This window comes from Macaca mulatta, chromosome 13 (assembly GCF_049350105.2).
Source record: "Macaca mulatta isolate MMU2019108-1 chromosome 13, T2T-MMU8v2.0, whole genome shotgun sequence".
Classification (NCBI taxonomy): Eukaryota; Metazoa; Chordata; class Mammalia; order Primates; family Cercopithecidae; genus Macaca; species Macaca mulatta.
In genome coordinates, this window is record NC_133418.1 from 44,502,336 (window position 1) to 44,522,102 (window position 19,767).

Sequence of the window (19,767 nt, forward strand, 5' to 3'; positions counted from 1 at the left end):
TGCCACAGAAGGAGAACATTGGCATAAGTAATTCATAAGAGCATTTCTTGTTAGATTTTCTTATATTTTAATTAGGACTGCATATAGTATCACAGAGAGGCATGAAATGGCCTGTCATGTGTAGGCTTGGAGAGCTGATGACTCACTCTCTACACATGTGTTGGATTCAACACAATCAATCATTCTGTTGGTGTATTTTCACTGAAAAGAATTCCACAGAGAATAGTAAGGAACTGACTGAAATTATTTCACTTAGGCAACTCCTGGTCCTGATGGTCCCATTACAATTGCTTTCCTTTCATTTTGAAGAAGCACAAAACTTTCAAGAACAGTAGCAAAGCTGTAAAACTGTTGACAATCAGCAAATCTCCAAGCAAGTTTACCATCATCCATTCTGATTCATTACAATCATTGAAATTTTAGGTCACACAAGAGCCATCTGTGAAGCAGCCTCCCCAGATGATTAAAACACTCCTGTACAATGTACATTTACAAATTCAAAATTAATGAGGAAACATGTTTAAAAATTGACTATAGCTACCCAAGGGTTTAAAAACACTTTAAAATGCATAAAGAAATCACTTGGCTATGCAGTCCTCCTTAGTGACAAATACGTTGCATTACTTCTCAGAATTACAACTGCTGAATTAACTTTTCAATGTGTTGGTTATTATGGTTGCATACCAACATCATATCTCAAAAAATATTAATACAAATCATATCCCCCCACTCCTGGCCTCCGGGCTAATTCATTTCGCATCTTTCCAACTCAAGGTAAATGACCCAGAACAAAGCAAAGATATTCCTCATGAATGACTAGTGTAACAACAAACACAATTGTATTCTGCCAGTGGGAATGGTTTATTGTCACTTAGAAGTTTTTCTAGCATTATGGGCTGCAAAGACCAAACAGAGACTCTCTGAAGCATTTTCTGGACAATAGGGGCTTCCCTGTAGGCTGCTCCTTTTTGCTGTTTGGATTTGTTCTCTCTCCTCTCTCATCCTACTTTGCCTTCAGTCAGGCATTCCATCTATCTGCCTTTGGGACAGGAATCTTTATTAGAAAGATAGAGGGATAGGAGAAGGCGTAAGTATTGTCCTCCAAAAGCTTAGCTGATAAATAAGAGTAGCAAGGGCAGGATTTGAGTGGAGAACCAACTCTTGAGCAGAGCCAAGTATATGCTTGAACACAGTCTAGTGCTTCGCATATGTTATTGCATGTAATCCCCCCAACAAGCCTGAGAGATTGGCAGTCTAGTATTACTGTGAGAAAAGTGAGGCTGAAAATCATTACTTAGGCCAGGCACAGTGCATCATGCCTATAATCCCAGCACTTTGGGAGGCCAAGGAGGGCGGATCACCTGAGGTCAGGAGTTTGAGACCAGCCTGGCCAACATGGCAAAACCCCATCTCTACTAAAAATACAAAAATTAGCCGGGCATGGTGGCAGGTTTCTGTAATCCCAGCTGATCAGGAGACTGAGGCAGGAGAATCACTTGAACGCGGGAGGCAGAGATTGCAGGGAGCCAAGATCATGCCACTGTACTCCAGCCTGGGTGACAGAGTGAGACTCTGTCTCAAAAAATCAAAAACAAAACAGTGTTTAAGCTGCCTGTGGTACAGACAACACTGGAACTATGTAGAACTCACTGAGGTGTGTGCACACACCATGAAAATAACACCTATGAATTGGGAGTAGATACACAGAAGCCAAGGACTGCTCATCTGGTTAAATGGGGATACTAACTTGCAGGGAGTCAGAGCTGATTCATATAGCAGGTACCTTCCACTTGGATTGTTATAGAATAAATTATACCTCTCTTGGAATTCATATGTTGAAACTCTAACCTCCAATACGCCTGCATTTAGGGATAGGGCTTATAGAAAGGTAATATGGGCAAAATGAGGTAATTAGGGTGGGGCCTTAATTTAGTAGGACTCCTGTCCTTCTAAGATGATTAAGAGACACCAGAATTCTTTCTATTTCTGTAAGCTCACGCAGAGAGTAAAGTCCATATGAGGAGATAGCAAGAAAATGGCTGTTTGAAAGGCCAGAAGCAAGCTGTCACCAGAAACCAAATTTTCTGACACCCCAATCTGGGACTTTTCAGCCTCCAGAACTATGAGAAAATAGTTTCATTCTTTAAGCCCCCAAGTCTGCAGCTCTTCATTATGGTGGCTGGATTGGACTAATAAAGAGGTACTAAAAATCAAGGACAGAAAACTCAGGATATGTGACTGTAGGTCAATGCCGGGGTGGGGCAGTGCAGAGATGGCCCCCACATATGAGCAGGAGTTAACTGAAGCTGCTCTCCCACCTCACTCACTGAGGCTCTTGCAGCACTGGCAGTGCTTCTGGAATAGAACTCATGTCACGTTGCAGTATTTGCTCTAGGTCTGCCCCCACTCTCCTGGACTATGATCCAGTCTGTGGAAGGGCCTGTGTCACAATAACCCTTTTATCCCATCGTCCCTGACACATAGTTGCTTTTTAAATTTATTTAGTGGACCAGGGCAGGGCGCAGTGGCTCACATCTGAAATCCCAGCACTTTGGGAGGCTGAGGCTGGCGGATCACTTGAGGTCAGTAGTTCAAGACCAGCCTGGGCAACATTGTGAAACCCCATCTCTACTAAAAATACAAAAATTAGCCGGGTGTGTGGTGCATGTCTCAGCTACTAAGGAGGCCGAGGCAGGAAAATCACTTGAACCCAGGAGGCAGAGGTTGCAGTGAGCTGAGATTGCACCACTGCACTCCAGCCTGGGTGACAGAGCGAGACTCTGTCTGTAAATTAATTAATTAATTTATTTATTTAGTGTATTGCAAGTTGGATTGCTGAGAAATAGGGCAGGCCTTGCCTACAGCAGGAATCAAAGAATGAGGTAAGCACCAGGGACCTGTAGGGGCGAAGCATTGGCCAGACTGTCCTGGAGAGCAATGTGATCAAAACAGTTTGGAGAAGATGAGTCTGGCAGCAGCATATGGGACAGGAACAAGGTGGGAGGACTCTCCTTCTGGAGGCTACGGCCAACATCAGTCAAGATACACTAAGAGGGTAAATCAGACATCAGTTCTGGGAAGAGGAAGATATGAGAAAGTTTGGAAGGGAACATTAGTTGTAATACTGAGTAGATGCCTTCAATGGTTCAACAAATACTCATTGCCTACCAACCTTATATCGGGCACTAGGTACTATCAGAGAGACTGCAGCTCAAGAGGGAGCAAAGCCACACACACGTGGTGCTTGAACCCAGTTTGCTGATAGGGGAGCCAGAAATGAATAAAATTACCACAAAAAATTTATAATTAACAGCTATGAGAGATCACATGTGGAAACACTGCATGGTCCTATAAGAACCTACAAGAGCAGACTTTGCTAGTCTAGGACGTTCAGTCACCCCTAGAACTCTAGGGTGAGACTCCCTCCCTTGCCAACCTGGTGAAGAGGAAGTGAACCAACATGTTTCCACACCCTTGGGAATCTACGTACTTGAAACTCAAGAACACAGAGGATTCCATTGTCTAGTGTATCTCTAATCAATCAACCGTCCCTTAAATACACACTGGTCACAGGAGGAACCAGAGAAGAGACATTCTGCCATGCTGCCTTGCCATGATCCGCCTCCGCTGCAGAGGACAGATGCAGAGCAAGCATCCCGCTGATAACACATTTCTGTACATGAAGGATGGCACCTGAATTACCGCCCAAACCATTTTGCTTCAACGATGCCTCCTTTTGCTGTTAGGAGGAGAATTGGGATTAGGCTATCGGCACAGACTTGATTAAACAAATGTATTCATTTCAGGTTTCTGAATGAAAGTTTCAGAAGAAGATAATAATAAAAAAGAATGAGTTCAAGTGAAAATTGCCATAGGTGTGATATTTATTTTTAATTTTAGGAGTCAGTGTGAGATGGTTTGGCAGATAAAAATAATAATGTACAGTGTCAACTGTTTCAATGTTATCAACTTGGCTCTTACAGAATTTATGTTGACAGTGTGGGGCTGTCACCTGGCAATCACAAAGCATTTTAGAATGTTCACTGTGAATGTATTATCAAAGGGAAATGCATCAGAATGGACACTTTACAAACCTTTTTGTTGTGGTAGTTAATATGCTAAGGGTAGGGAAATATAAGAACTATTTTAAATCCTCTGAAATATCCACTACATATTTCTCAAAAAAGTAAAAGGACGTCATTTCACTTGGATATTTTATTTCATATCGAACAATCCTCTCCTTTTGAATCAGACTTACAACAGCAAAAAGTCCCATAAACACATCAGGAGAGTAAGTTTAATGAGGCTTATGAGAAACAAAGGGATGTTTTTATAGCAGGTATTTATGAAGTATGTTCTATGAAGACTCAGCAGACTCCTAGACTGACAAGTGGAAGTTAGAGGGAGAATGATCTTTGCTCAAAACGAAAAAAATGTCTCAGGTCCAACTTCTCCAAAGCTGGAGGTGAAAGATGTATGTTCAGAAGGTTTAAGGTTTCTACCAATGTTGATGAGAGTGTTGGACTTTGATTAACCACTTGATACAAGAGATTCAAGCCTCGGATGATGAGTTGCCATAAACAGCCTAAAATGTTGCTTTAAGCACCAAACACCTAGAATACCTTGGGCTGGGCCCTATGGCAGGTGCTTCCAAGACTCTTCTTACCTGTTGGAGACAGAAGACCCGCATGCCCCAAGTGAAAGTGGAACTCACAAAGTTCAAGAGTAGTCTCATGACATTGACTAGAAGGATTTCAAAATGTGTGAAAAAAATATATAGTAAAAATAGAAAATGCTTGAAGACATTCTATGAAGATACCAAGACTTGAAGGACAGGCAAGATGGTGGCTGGAGAGAACCTTAAAAGTAGAAACAGACAAGATTATCAAGGCTAATCAAACTACTTGTGAGGAATTTAAACTTTAGAAAGCTAACAAGTAAATTATTGAATCAGGAATGAAAGCAGTATTTGAAGAATGATTCACTTGTCGGAATTCAGGATGTATTACCTATAGTGTCTGCAAACTTTAGTAAGCATCAGTAAAGCCTGTTTAAAATTCAGATTCATGGCCGGGAGCAGTGGCTCACACTTGTAATGCCAGCACTTTGGGAGGCTAAGACGGGTGGATCACCTGAGGTCAGGAGTTTGAGACCAGCCTGACCAACATGAAGGCAGGTGGATCACCTGAGGTCAGGAGTTCGAGACCAGCCTGATCAACATGGTGAAACCCCATCTCTACTAAAATTACAAAAAAAAAAAAAAATTAGTTGGGCATAGGGGCAGGCACCTGTAATCCCAGCTACTTGGGAGGCTGGGGCAGGAGAATTGCTTGAATCTGGGAAGTGGAGGCTGCAGTGAGCTGAGATTGCATCGTGACACTCCAGTATGGGCAACAGAGCGAGACTTCATCTCAAAAAAAAAAAAAAAAAAGAAAAGAAAAGAAAAGAAAAAGGGAAAATTCAATGGTCACAAAGCCAAAGACTCTGATTCTATAGTTCTAGAGTCGGGCCCAGTAATATGATTTTTTACTGTCTCTCTTGGTTCTTCCATCTTCCATCTCTCCACACCCTGAATCTGTAGCAGGTTGTCTCCAGATCACAGTTTGATAAATGATTTTTTTTTCTGAAGGAGAGAGTAAAAACATAAGCAAACCTGGCAATTGTTCCTATGATGGAGGCACCAGAAATATGAAGTTTAGATGACTCTGCTGAAAATTCTCTAAACTGATCTGCAATCTGCATTTTGGTGACCATGCACCACACTGGAACTTCTTCAGCCTTCTGATAATACATTAATACTCAGCCCCTTGCCTATATACCAATCATTTAAATCTCCAAAGATATTTAACATGGTTCTCCTGAGTAAATTCATCTCCAGGTTGAATGAAATTGGTTGCTTCAATTGTTTCTCACAAGAGAGGATTTCTGACCACTAAACAACTTTGCTCACTTTCTTCCTGTATCTGCGAGTTTATCAATGTATTCCAACATGCAGGGTTGTAACTAAGCAGATACAGGATGATCTCCTCCCTTGGTCTGCCCACTTTGTATTTATTGATGTAACCTAAGATCTCATTAGCTTTTTCTGGGGTCCAGAAAACTAAGCTACTAAAAGCTCAGCTAGTAAATGGTAAAGCTGGTAGAAAAAGAAAATTAACTAAGTTAGTCAGGACATATTCTTAATGAATCTGTGTTTTCTAACCACCATAAGAATTGAAACAATTCTTTCAAGAATAACTTAAAACAAATGTCTATATCCTTGTCTTCATGTTAGCATTTTTAATTGGTGTTTATAAAATATACCTGTATAATTTAATGAAGATTTGAGCTTTAAAATAAGCTATCTGACCCCTAATGCTTGTTCTTCAAATCATCTAAGTTTATCTTATCCCATCCAAGGGAATCCCCGGATGGAATAGAAGCTGTCATGATAATAGGAGCTGTAGAAGAAGATGCATTCTCCTCAATGAGAGACCTGGCAACAGCTAGACCAGTAAGCAGTGGCCGCTACTGTTTCCTAGACTATTGATTAAGCAATTTGTAACTATGGCAATGATCTTGTCTTCCTGGAAAGGTTAGCAGGGTAGGATGGGCAGTCTTCTATGTTAAAAAGAAATGTTGAAATGAAGCAGTGCTCTTAACAGTTCTTTTCTCATGTCACTGAACAGGAATTGTCAATACACCTTGCCAGTTTCTTACCCTAAACCTTTCATCACTCTAAAGAAAATCCACTCAGATTCTTAAACCACATTCTCAAGGCAACGTGGGAAAGCTTTAAGATACAGGCAAGGAGGGGACTAAGGTGATGGGTGTTTGCCTGTTTTCTTCTACTGAATTTAGAACTTTATTTGTACTTGCTATTCACTACAAAGGGAGCTATCTCTCTCTCTCTCTCTCTTTTTTTTTTTTTTTTTTTTTTGAGACGGAGTCTCACTCTGTCGCCCAGGCTGGAGTGCAGTGGCCGGATCTCAGCTCACTGCAAGCTCCGCCTCCCGGGTTCACGCCATTCTGCTGCCTCAGCCTCCCGAGTAGCTGGGACTACAGATGCCCGCCACCATGCCCGGCTAGTTTTTTGTATTTTTTAGTAGAGATGGGGTTTCACTGTGTTAGCCAGGATGGTCTCGAGCTCCTGACCTCGTGATCCGCCTGTCTCGGCCCCCCAAAGTGCTGGGATTACAGGCTTGAGCCACCGCGCCCAGCGGAGCTATCTCTTTGACTCCTATTGATGAGGAATGCAAGTTTATTCTTGTGACATATATTTGCTATACAACTACTTATTTGCACCTGTGCAGAGTTACAATGGCTGAACTGCCTCGTTCTAGGAGACCACTGTCTAATGGTCTCCAGATCAGAAACCAAGAGAGAAAGGCTTAGAGGAACTCCACTAAAAGGAAATCCCAGCAAACGCAGAGGCAGTTTAAATGCAAGGTGAACCATAATTTCACACACATCTATTAATAATGATCATCTGTGGTGATTGCTAGAGACACAGAAGTAAATAAGATACATTTCCTGAGCACAAAAAAAGCTTTTTGGCTAATAAAAAGAGAAAACAAAGGTAACAAACATGGGTATTTCTAAGAACATCAAAATTAAAACAAAAATTTAACTTAAAACAATAATTTGGATGGCCAGAGGATCCTGTCTCACAGAGGATTTGCATAAATTGATTAGGATATGCTCCTGTCTTGTCCGATCTTTCTTCTTGAAACCAAGTGATTGATTTGGCTTCATAGGTCCAATATTGTCTTGAAGCCCAAACCTCAAACTACTTTGTGCTCCATTTTTTCTTATGTTCCTGGTATCCCACCACCTCACAGCTGAAATGAGGCTAGGGAGCCTCACCTTGCTCTTCTGGCATCTCCTTCTGATGTCTTGGGCATAATACACTTTCAATCTGACTTGGTTCCCGGGACTCTGTCCTAACTCTAGCCCAGGTGTTCAGTTTTGTCCTGGTTTACACCAGACTGTAAACAGTGAGCATCATGCTGGCTCTAGCCCAATTCCCTACAGCTATCATCAGAATTCTCTAATCATTTTTACAACTTTTCTGTGTCCTACACATTTTAGCATTTTTGACTGCACAGACCATCATATCAGCTCATTTTCCAAAATTGAATCTGGTCCTGAAGACCTTGGAAAAATAATTATTTCTTTTCATAACAGCCTGTGACTAAACCTGATGTGTAGGTGGACAATGGCCCTTAAACATTCCAAGAAAGCTAGAAAACAAGTCGAATAGTAACAAGTCCTATTGATAAATTGTAGCTCTTAGCTGCAAAAAGTGCTTATCCACTGACCAAGAGCCCTGCAATTTATTTTACATCATTAGATCGTTGAATCCTTCAAAAAACTGCTGGAATTCCAAAAGCTTTGAATCTAATTATTATAAGCATGTTTAATCAAACTTTAAAACTACTTGGAGTCTAATGCTGAAATTTAGATGAGATTATACCTCTCTGACACTCATGTGTTAATACAATTTCAAATGTATGTGAAGACATGAAATAGACCAAAAATTTTAAACAAAGCAATATAGTACTTTCAATTTTAAAACATTCTCTGCTGATAATTCTTCTCCTGACCATTACTGACATTCTATTCATGTTCTGCAGAAAATTCAATGTAAAGAAAATGAGAAAGAGCATATTAGAGCTACAAATAAAAACTTGAATCTTAGCTTTGGAAAAGGACTTACAGACTCAATTCATTATGTGATGTTTGGATTATGTCTACTATACTCATGCAGGGAATCATCCAACCTACACATGACTATTTTCAGCCTCATGTTGTTGTCAATTCCATCTTTGCATATCCCTGAAAAGGCTTCCACCTTTTCTTATATAACCTTCTTTTATGGAAATTTTGAGCTCATATTCACACACAAGGGCACACTGCATAAGATAAGGTTCAAGAACTGAACACACATCCTAACTCACTTTGGAAAGAGCCCCATGAGCCACTTGCTATGTATTTCACAAGCATCCTCATGCTCTGAAGCTAAGAACAAATTAACAACAACTAACTTTCAAATTCTTACCAGAGGCACCCAAAGGGAGTGTTTCCCAGACGTTTCAGTCCAGGACAGCCCTGTGATCACTGTCCAGTATTCCTCCTATGGTGCTTGTAGTAGCAGGAAGCAGACTGTCTGTTTATTCTTTAGTTATTTAGTTCAGTCCTGTCTTCTTGGCCACAGGGGCCTCGCACAAGCACCCATTGAGCATATGCAAACATATACATACAAGCACACAGACTGTGTTCCACAAGCAAAACTCACACACAGGCATGCACACACAGACACACGCATGCATACACACACACACACACACACACACACACACACAGAGAGAGAGAGAGAGAGAGAGAGAGAGAGAGAAAGAGAAAGAAAGAGAGGGAGAGACTTCCTTTCTTTCTCCACTATGGTCACCACCATCTCTATACTTTAACTTCTAAGTCACAATTTGACAAACCTCTCTTGAGGACACCCTGAATGAACATCCCATATCCTGGCAGATCAACAATGTTTAATAGAGACTCAACATTTTAACACCCTGACTGGATGACAGAAAACACCTGAGGGCGTCATTTTTGGCAAAGGCAGAGAACTGGGGAGAGCTGGGGAAATGAAAGTCCTCCAGCTTGGAGGGCCCCAGAGATCCACATTTCTCACTTGACACAAACTAACTTGTTTATTCATTTGTTTAAGTTTGTAGCCACTGGCTGGGAAGATGAGGACACTGGGAAAAGTGTCCCTTGGATCTTCCCTAAAGCAAGGTCTGATGATGAGAAAGCAGAGTGGGGTGGTAAATTGCTGACAATACTCATAATGAAGGGAGTGGGTGAGGCCAAATGGTGCTATCACTGTAAAACGAAGTCAGAAACTACAGGTCAAGGCTCACTGCTAGAGGAATTTCTTAATTTAATTTTACTATTTTTTTTTTTACATTTTATTGTTTCTTTTATTTCACTATGGTGAAAGAAGTGAAATCCTTAAAATAAAAAAGCATCTATGAGTGTAACTGGTTGGAAGGAAGAGAGAACTTTCAAGGTCAAGTTTAGCATGCAGGGCAAAGAACCCCCAAAATGCAAAAGGGAGTGCAGGGTGTAAGGGGAGGGCACTAAAGAAGAAACTGAGTTACTAAGACCCTGGTTGTCCTTTGACCTATGTCTTTGCTTTATTGGTGACTCCTTTCTTTGACTTCCAGAGAAGCCCTCAATGGAAGTGAGAATATAGATTGTCTTTAGAGTCTAGCTCTACATTTTCCAACTGGAATTCTCACTTTTGCTCCCACAATTCTAGAAGAGTCCATTTTAAAAACTGGCACACACTGTGAGATCCAGAATTTACAGGACTCCCCCACTAGGAAAATCACATTCAGAAAAACCAGCTAAGGAGGGGGAAATAGTTCCTCTAAAATGGTACATGCCAAAGAACTTTTCATGGGCCTCCTGGAGAGGGTAATAGGTCTTCCATGCATGAAAGTTTGTCTGGTGTAATCAGGATGGGAAACACTGAGCTAAATACTGTGAAATGGGTTTATTTTCCCCTCCACTGATCACGCTCTCCAATTTGCTGTTGTCTATTATAAATTTCCAAGCAGGAGTAGGAACGTTATATGCACAGAAACCTCTGTCTGACAGGAAAGAAACACAAACAGAAGAGCTGTAGGTCTCAGTTAACAGTGATTTAAGCCAGACAAAGTCTCAGGGTCTTTCAAACATGTTGAGTGTTCTTCTTCTTCTAAAGATAAAGTGGCCCAAGTGACAACTCTCACTTTGTTGAACAACTTCACTTTTCAGTCCTTCTTTCTTTTCTCCCATAATTGAACAAATGCCAATTGAGCATCTATGTGCATAGAATCTTGTCTTGATTTAAAACAAAACCAAAATAATAACCAAAGTACCTACTCAAGGCAAATATTTTTTAAAGAAGAAACAAACAACAGAAAGTATATTGTATGCATTCCCAATATAATAGCTTATATTTAAAGATATAGTACAGACTTGTTGAATGAATATGTCTACTCCCACTAATTCCACAAATATATGCTGAACCCATAGTATTTAGTCATGCAAATAACCAATAAGGGACAAGACAGCCTTAGGCTAAAATGTGGCCTGGTCATGTCAACAGGGAGGGTAGCAGTGAGGTTGAGAGGCTGGGCTTTAATTCGAGGCTCAGATGCCTCACTCATAAAATATAGATAATTACATAGTGTCTGCCTTGTAGGAATCATATATGGATTTAGTAAGATGATTTCAGTAAAACACATAGCAGACAGTGAGCCCTGAATAAACGACAAGTATTATTATTATTGGTTATACTTATCAACTCCAGCTTAACCAGGAATTTTATTTCTCCTCCAAAACAGTGATATTAGGATGATTACATCTTAAATAGTGAGTTTTTCTGAACTTAGGGGTACTTTCTGAGGTTCAACGTTTCCTGTGCTGCTGGAATAGCACAGCCATCTTTCCATGAACAAGAAGGGCCTCAGAACTGGTAGTTCCTTGCCCCGAGAACTGGGTGGTCGGCAAGGGCTGAAGTGATTAATACATGATTCAGCCCATTCATATTCATTCTTGTTAAGACTTCAGAACTATTTTCAGTTGTATCAACGATAGAGTGATAAAGTGAGACTAGGGAGAGAAAAAGAGAGAGAAAGAAAGAGAGAGAGAGGAAAAAGCCAAGTCTGCCTTACACCTCTGTGCTAGAACTGGAATTATGACAGCTCCCTTGCTACTCCAAGAGGGGGCTGTAAACCAGCCATATGGGCATCACCTAGGAGCTTGTTACAGATGCAGATATCAGGCCTCAGCCCAGACGTGCTGAATAAAATCTGCATTTTAATAAGATGCCCAGGTGATTTATATGCACATTAATATTTGAGAAGTGCTACCTTAGAGAACTTTCATTTTCCTCAGGGTTGCCAACCCCGCTCACTCCAGAGAGCAGCCCACACAGGCTAGAGAACTTCCCTATACCCAGAAGGCTACTTTCAAATAGAAGGAAACATAAAAAGCCTCAGACCCACTTCACAGGAAAAATCCATCCTGCAGTTACACAGACCTGCATACCTGCTTGTGGGTTAAGCTATTACACTTTTTGATTTGACCTGTTCCCTTGTAACCAGCTTGGACCTCAGTTTCTTACCGTAAACAGACATATATCGCACACATCACCTTTCTACCTGTTTTCTCAGTATATACTACTCAACTTGATGGGAGTTGTCCAGTGATGTTCTGTGCCCGTGTATTCTTATATCACTTAGGTTTTCAGTTTATTTCACTTATTTCAGGATATACATAGAAAGTCACCACACAATTGTCTATACCCTGAAGGTGTAGACAATCAGAATTTGCAAGGCTACAATTGCTGACTTGCTGTGAAATGCCTTCCCCACTGTTCAGCTTGCCTTTTATAACAGGCCTAACAATTGTTACTATCAGTCGAAGGAAGGTTGACATAGCAAAATAACTGGTATCTGGTCTGTCTTATAATAGGATTAGGGCATGGGCCGGTGGGTCTGACTGCTTTGTAATAGCTGCTCTGTTAGTAATCCTCAAAGCATCATCTGGAAACACATTTGAGTCACTGCATTTATTCTGAAAAGTCTCTGATAGAGACTCTGGTAATCGCGGCCTCCCAGTAGTATGTTTATGTTGCACAACCAAATCAGTTTCTTGAGGTCATTTGGAAAATGTCATCATAATGCTTCCTATCTTTGTAAAATGCTTTGCAATTTACCCAGTGCTTTCCTGTACATTATCTCACTTAGCTCCCACCACTGCTCTGTGAGGTTGGCAGGGCAGGCTTCACCCCAGTCTACACATTCCAAGCCTTTGCCTATAGATAAAACTTAATAACCTAAGTTAGCTAGGGTTAACTTAGTAACTTCAGCTACAGGGGTTAGATGCCTTGCCCGGGGTCCTAAGGTGAGTAAATGATAAAGCCAGAACCAAGACCCAATTCCATGATTCCTAAGTCAGAGCCCTTTGGCCCACTGTGTTGCTGTCTTCCAAATTTTGATTCCACATTTCACAAGGAGGTGTCCAAATAATCAAGTCTCTGACCAAGAATTTCTGGATCAAATTAATTGGGCCTTTTAAGGACCCCAGTTTACCATCTCATTAGTTTGCTTATTATCTTGGTGCATTTCACTTTTTCCAACAGTTTAAATCAGCAAAAAATGGAAACATGTTGTCTGGGTGGCCTTTGGTTACTTAGAACAAACATGGGTTTCTCCGATAGAAGGAAGGAACTTTAATTGCCCTTAAACATGTGTGTGTTACATTTGGAAACCTAGAAAATACCTATCCTTGTTTTAATTAATTTATTCATTTGTTTGATAGATGTTTTTGAGTACCCACTAATGCCAGAATCTGCAACATTTGGGTCAAATTCATTAATCAAGAAAGTATTGCTTTTTTAAATCGCCAAATCACCCTACTGTCTTCTATCACTTATGAAAAGATGATGGCTCTGAGGAGGATTTAGAATCACTGATTTCAAGTCAGATATTCCCAAACATCTGCATATATAGGTGATTTACAAAACATCTAAATACAGAGTTATGCTTTCTTGCTAAGTTTAACCGCAGGCATACATGTCCCATCAAGATCAATTTGAATTTTATGCTGTATTAACTCTCTGAGCCAGCCTGCTGCCTTATGTAGATTTAGTCAGCATCAGACCTTCCCTCACCCTTCTCTCTTTTCTCACTTTAATACAAGTCATTAATAAAAATATTGAGCAAAACTGACACAAAGAGGGAACCTTATAAGTAGTCATGAAAGGCCCTTCTCCATATCATTCCAAGGTAACTCATCAATATAGGTGAAGCCAGAGAACTTGAAAAAAAGATCCAGAGACAGACAACATGCAGAAAATAGGGTGAAATAATGACTTTAGTAAATCCCTCTAAAATTTTAAACAAACTAAACCTTTTCAAAATCTCTCAGCCTTTAGAATTCAACCATTATAGATGTCTCAGGAAGACAGGTGTGCACACATAACTGTGCACCACCACAGGCCTTATTTTTTCCCCATAATTTCTCTCTTGTGCTCTGAAGTGGAAGTTACTAGAACTGTTCGAAAATGTCTGTGTTCTTTTTTTGCACCACGGTTAAGATTGGATGTCCTTGCACCCTTTTAACTTTGGCATGGCAATGTGACCTGCTTTGGCTAACAAAATGTGAATAGAGGAAATGTTTGACACCTTCTGGAGGAAGCTCTGAGGGACAGTGCATTATGGGCCATATTTCTTTCTCCCACTGATTGCAGGAACATAAGCTGAGGACACAAGACTACACTGAGCAACTGTGGTGAGCAGAGCCCTTACCAACCAAGATTGCTCATGGAAAATGAGTAAGAAGGCATCTGCTGCATCAAGACTTGGAAATTTGAAAGATTTTGGTTCACCTTAACTTGGCCTATTCTCACTGATATATCTAGAATAACCAATGGGTTTTCCATGCTCATAAAAAGATATCTTAGTTCCTCTTTGGCCACTTAAGGTCTTCTATCAATTTTATCTCAACTTACCCCTCAAACATTTTTCACAACAATCACTCACATATTACTATCGGCTTCTTCTAGGAATCCCACTCATATCAAAACTCCACTTCGTAATGTTCCTTTTGTTGGTCATATAGTTCAATGCTATGCCTTGGGAGCCACACTTGCCTCCACAATTTTTTTCATCTTCATTCCTGCACCTAAAACATCACAGAACATCACAGGTGGAGGCAAAATATAAGTAATTCCCCTGACCATTTCCGTTGCTTATTTACATGAGTACCTCAGGAACTGCCAACGAGAAAGTAAGTAAAATAAACCATAATCAGGTAGAAAATTCCCTAAGTAGTTAATCAATGTATTTATTCAGGATTGTCTTATACCATCCTGAAGGTGTGTAGAAAGCATGATTTCTCCAGAAATTTGCTTCCATTAATCAAGTCAGTAAGCAATATAATAACTGCTTATTATACTGAAGTTTTCTTTGACAAATTCAACATGAGCTGATTGTGTGTTCCTGGACTTAGAAGAGTATTGTCATATATAATGAGCCAAGGGCAATGGGTTGGACATCCTAAAAGAGAGATCTGGAGTCAATTAAAGATAAAAATAAAAAGGACTTTGTTAAAAATTAGAACTCTGCAACAAAAGAATGCAGTGCCTGTAAGAAGCATTGTGTGTGCTCTGAGTCAATGAAAATGTCCAACAGAGGACATCTATCAGAAATGTCACAGAAACAGTTCCAGCACTGGGTGGTATTTCTACCAGATGATTACTAGAGTGCCTTCCTGCTTTCTTGTTCTGTGATTTCATTTCTATTTCCCTGTGTCAACTTCTCAATAGTTCCTGTCATTCCTTTCTGAGTTGCTCCTAAATCCCATTACAAACAACAGATTAAGGGCAAAGAAAGAGACCTTTATATTTTCCTTGGTAATGCAGGTCTTCCTGAGGATGTACTTAGAGAACATGACTCCAGGGGAGCCCAGGAGATGGGGTTGGTGCAGAGGAAGGCAGTGGGTGAAGAGCTGCAAATAAATCCTCTTCTACAAATGCTCTTGTCTCATCAAGATACATTACCTCTCTGTGGGAAAGCCACCGAGCTAGCATTTACTATTTTGAGATTATGATCCACTTCCCAACCTACTGTTAGCATCCCTACATACCTCACAAAGTAATTTCTTCTTGTAAGATCTTGACAGGAATATTAAAAATTCATAAATGTATTGCCTTTAACCCACAATGAAAAAATACAATGTAAAGTTTGGTAAAGAAGCCTGGTATAATATAGGAAGCAAGAAATAGCAAGGTCCCTTACTCAAACAATACCACATGGAATTACACACATATTGAAGTAAGAATATTCCAGCAAGGCTGGTGACTCTGACAAAGTTCCCAAAAATGACTATTCAAGAACATCGTATTGAAAATGAAGAGAACACAGGAATGCTTCCTTCTTTCATGTTTCTCTGACATTGCCTTATTCCCTAGACATTAAGCCAATATGTTCAATTTGACTGGAGATGCTTAGAATTTACACGCACATCTTCTGCATGGTCCTAACCCCTGCAGGCAAATACAGAAACTTCAATGGTTCTAACTCTCTTCTGTGACCCAGAGTCTTGAAGATCTCTTCTCAGCTTGCTAATGTGGCAGCCAAGCAGCCTACTGAAGCAGTTAATAGAACCAAGTAGGTTAAAACAATGTTCCCATAACAAAATGTTTCAGTCCAGATCCATTCTGGCTGGGGAATTTCAAAACTAGTACTGATGAAACTAGTTTTAAAATTTCCAATGGCTATTTGCAAGATAAGACAGTTTGATACAGATTGAACCTTTGAATGTCATTCCATCAATGACTTCACAGCCCCAGTCTATTCATGATAACGGAGTCTAGAGAATCAAGGCAAACCATGTCTTGAATGTCCAGGTTCCAGGGGTGTTTCCCTGGAACTGGAACTGAAAACCTTATATTTTTTCAGTGATGGAAAAATCAAAATACTTCCTGAAACAAGAAGCTATACCCCTGCTTTTTTTATAAGATAGGGAAAACCCAATAATAATTGTACTACAATTCAATATGGAGCATGGAAAGTTACCTTCTGAGTGCAAGAAACCACAGGGCACAGTCTATTACAGCCCTGTAATGTAAATGTGCCGTAAATTATCTAATTAAGATATTGGTTACAACACCCAATTGTCTCCCAGGTGGCACTGTGGAAACTCCATTGCTTAAAAGTGATTTAAAGCTATAGCATATAAAGAAGTAAAGAAAACAACTTGATTCTCACAGTGACACCATATTCTGGTCATCTAATAAAGATTATTTTAATGCTCAAGTTCTTCTTTCTGTTTGGGGATAGAAATAGTTTTTAAGAAAATAAAATACATCTACTCATTTTGAATGTGAAAACTCTCCCAAAATTCATCCAAATATCATTACCATCACATTTATCCAGAAGTCACTGCCAAGCAAAGGCACCTGCCCAGAGTTCACCCAAGAACCTGAAAGTAAAAAGCACTGGACTTCAGGCAAATAGATGCCAAAAAATCTTTTTGGCAAAACTTTTGAATTTTCTTCCTAGATTGTAAATTCCTTGTTGAAATTTACTGCTCCACGTATTTGTTCATTCAATAAAACATTATGAAGCACATACCATAAGTTATGCTCCCACTCTGCTAGGTGCTGGGGATACCAAATCAAAGAAGCCAATACTGACCCGCCTTGGTCTGTTTAGAACACTTTTTAAACGAATGGAAAACAAGAAACCAAAATAAACAAAATCTCCAAAAATAGTGAACTGTTTAAAACAAAAAGAAATATCATTAATTCCCTAAAGTTATTGAACTAGAAAAAAATAGCATCAGATTATGAAATATGACTCAAAAAGCATTTCCATTTGGTTTGAAATGGAAATTTCACCAAACGTTCAGAGCAACCATATATTGGAACCCTCTGGAGAAACATCCTTAAATTCCTACACTTAGGTCCTCCAACACCACAGTATTAATATAATCACCCAGCACTCAAGGAAAACCAGACTTAAGGCAAAATAGAAATTTCATGTACTTTGTCTCCTGCATCTAGCTGCAATCCTTTAGCTGTCCCCAAATCTAGAATAATCAGTCTTCAAACATGGATTTAGTATTATTTCCTCAGCTATTAAAAGGGCTTCTATACAGGATACTTGGCTATATTGATGGTTTTCAAAGATGAGAGAGAGAGAGAGACAGAGAGAGAGAAACACAGACACACACAGAAATAGAGAAAGAGAGCAAGAGAGAGAGACTGTCTTAGGGGAGTAGTAACTTGGATGGAAAATAGAAAAAAAAAAGAAAGTGAAATTAAAGAATAAGGGTAAGCAAGAAAGAGCTTTATGAGGGAAAATAAAGTTTCTCTAGGTCCAATCAATTTTGAAAGCAACTTATATCATGTCTTTTGCAAAGCTGAAGTTCATTGGAGTTTGAGATTTTCCATTCTTTTAAAAAGAACAAAGTGGGAGACAGAAAGGGAGGGAGGGAATGAGCGAAGGAGGGAAGGGGAGAGACAGTTTTCTTATCACAAGTTTGTGAAGGGAGCCACTGCAGCGTTTATAGATTGCCACTTATTGTTGGAGATACACACCATCAGATAAGGAACACAGCCCCTGCATGTTTTCAAATCCCCCATTCAAAATTTAAATTCATTAGTTTATGAGCTGCTGGGAATTGACAGTTTTATACCCCAATCCTCCTCGAAATTTATGTAAAGACTGCCATAAAATGGAATAGGGGAGCATCTCCAAGAGAAAACACCAAACACAAATTGCTAAATAAAAACGCAGCTGAAGCCGATTTGCTGTGGGTCATATAACCGAGAATGTTGTTTTTATTAAGGGGAAGTTCTTTAAGCATTTGCTCCTTACCCCGACACGCTTTTTTTTTAAACTAACATTTAAAATATTAACGTACTGTTTTTATTGCTTCCTTGCTTCCCTCCTCAAATGGCATTTCTATAACTGATTCCACGCATATAAAGTATGTCCCATGTATCTGCAACACAGCAAGCATTTTTTTTGTTTGTTTGTTTGTTTGTTTTAGTGGGAGAATGTGTGCGCCTATGGCCTGCGAGTGGTTTCTTTCTGACAGTTTATTTCACAACTAGACTGCTGTGCCCTGATTTTGGAGATTTTAATTATAATACAGCTTGATATATACTAGAGACTAGACTTTAGAAATACACGGAGGTTTGTGTCTGATTTGTCTTCATTGTTGAAATTTAGTTCTTGCTTTTAAAAGCTTTTAAAACAAAGGTCACTGGGGACTGTGCATATGAATTTGATGTGCTGCAAATAGGAAAGATCCGGGATGAATCAATTAATCAAGTCTCCAAATAAAAGATGTGTATGCAGGCTCTCAACACAGTTCTCTCCAAACAGGGAAGTCTCAACCACCCTTTATGGATCATACTTTCTGGATTATCCCTAAGAAATCTTTGCCTATCCCAATGTCACAAAGCTATTCTCCCATGTTTCCTTTACTAGCTTTGTAGCTCTGGCTGTTACACTTAGTTCTACAATCTATCGTGAATTGATTTTTGTACATGTAGTAAGGTACAGGTGAAGGCTGTTTCCCTATCGAATTGTTGAGGTGTCCTTGTCGAAAATCATTTGACCATGTATGTGTGGGTCTATTTCTTGGCTTTCCATTTTTTTCCGTTGATCCATCTGCCTCTCCTTTCGCCAAAACCAGTGTCTTGAGTACTGCAGCTTCACTGTAAGTCTTAAAGTCAGGTAGGGTAAGTTTCCAACTTTGTCTTCCTTGTTCAAGATTGTTTTAATGATTCTGTTCTTCCCATTCCAAACTAAACTTAAGGTTTATTTGGTTCGTACCAGCCACATTTTACAATGCTACCATGCCCCTACACTTCAAAGAGGCAGCCTGGAGGACACTGGGGGAACCAGTCTCCTCCACACCTGAACCTTCAGACCAACCTGGAGCAGTGAACTTCTAAAGGCCCACTGATGGGCAGGGCTCAAATCACTATGTTAATCAAATCCTGATTCCACAATGCAGATGGATCATCTCAAACTTTAGGCACTAACACAATAATAACTGAAATTAAAGAGGCCTATTCTATTCTATTCTATTCTATTCTATTCTATTCTATTCTATTCTTTTCTTTTCTATTCTTTTTGAGACGGAGTCTCCCTCTGTCGCCAGGCTGGAGTGCAGTGGTGCGATCTCGGCTCACTGCAAGCTCCACCTCCGGGG

The 19,767-nt window shown here is 39.9% G+C and overlaps 1 protein-coding gene across 2 annotated transcripts in view; it reads right to left on the bottom strand.

The window, feature by feature from the left end:
• CTNNA2 (catenin alpha 2) overlaps positions 1 to 19,767 on the bottom strand; it is a 1,167,663-nt gene that overhangs the window by 559,430 nt on the left and 588,466 nt on the right.